This window comes from Mustela putorius, unplaced genomic scaffold (genome assembly GCF_011764305.1).
Source record: "Mustela putorius furo isolate JIRA1106 unplaced genomic scaffold, ASM1176430v1.1 tig00003853_pilon_pilon_pilon, whole genome shotgun sequence".
Lineage (NCBI taxonomy): Eukaryota > Metazoa > Chordata > Mammalia > Carnivora > Mustelidae > Mustela > Mustela putorius.
The window spans coordinates 83,087,632-83,088,975 of record NW_025422005.1 but is presented as its reverse complement, the minus strand read 5'-3'; positions in this window follow the sequence as shown (position 1 = coordinate 83,088,975).

Here is a 1,344-nt window from a genome sequence, read left to right as displayed (position 1 = left end):
TTTACTGTAAAAAAAAAAAAAAAAAGCGTTCTTAAATGGATCAACCTGCTATATTAAGCAATTGCCATATGTGGCCATTTCTGCCAGTGGATTATCAAAAGTACCCAAGAAATGGCTGCGTAGATTTGGCACCCAGGTGTCTGGTGTCGCATTTAGCGGACTCTTTTGTGGGGAGAAGGATTACTCATATTTGTTGGAGAGAGTGCCGTTCTCTAATCCTCCTCCACAACAGAATCCTTGTTGGAGTGAACCAGCAACACGATTCTTATCCACTCTCCTCTAGACTCGGAGGAATTCTCCACAATTATTTATTATTTTCAGTGGAATTAGATGCCTACAGGTGGCCTCATAATGTGCCTCCAGGCATACAACCTGCTGTAAATTTTTCAGTTACATTAACTCAGCAGTATGTTGTCTTATAACAACAGTTCATTCAGTTTATGAGAAAAGGGAGAAGGAAGTAGAAAGGCAGTCTTTCGTGTTGAGCACCACTGCAGTTCTGTTCCACCCTGTTCTTTCTTTGACATTAGTAAAGGATATTTTCCAGAAGCGACGCTGCTGGCTTGTTAGTGTGGGCTGCGCCTCTTTACAGAATCAGATGGGGCTGGGGGGAGACACAGGCAGCAGGCCTCCGTACAGTCTCAGGGACTGGCAGAGTGGGTGTCAATTAAAAACAGATGCAGAGCAATACTTTTCTTTTTCTTTTCCTTTCCTTTTTTCTTAAGGCCTTAAATGACTTCTGTTATTAAAGTGTTTTGTCTTTAGTGGTTTTTCATATTGTGTTAGAAACAAATTAGTTCAGCTCTATCAGGACATTTGGGTTTATCAGGTCCTTCTGCAATTTCTCCCCTACCACTCTTCCTATATACTGTAATGTTTTTCTTGGCCTTTGGGGTTACCAATCAGTGAGAGAAGGAGAGGACTCCGTAACTTTTTTGTCATTGGGTTTCACGCTCATCCTGGCATTATATTGATGCAATTGTCCTTCAAGGTATGCAGCTAATTACCCCTGTATATTTTGGGGTATAATTCTCAGAACTGATGAAAAACTGCAGATAATATCTGGGTTAATATACTTTAGGGGCAGAAATTAGATTAACATTTTAGGGGCAATACACAGGTCTATTTAAATCTCAGAAGTCCTAGTATGAGGTTATAAAGCGACTTTTCACAGTCATAAACAGAACAAAATCTGCCTCCTACCATTCTAGTCTCATTAAACCTGTAGCTTATACTACAAGTAACAACAATGTGCACAGTTTAACTATATATTTTATGTGTACAAAGTCATATCTATATTATTAAAAACAAAACTTTTTAAAATGTAGAAACATGTTCTTATTT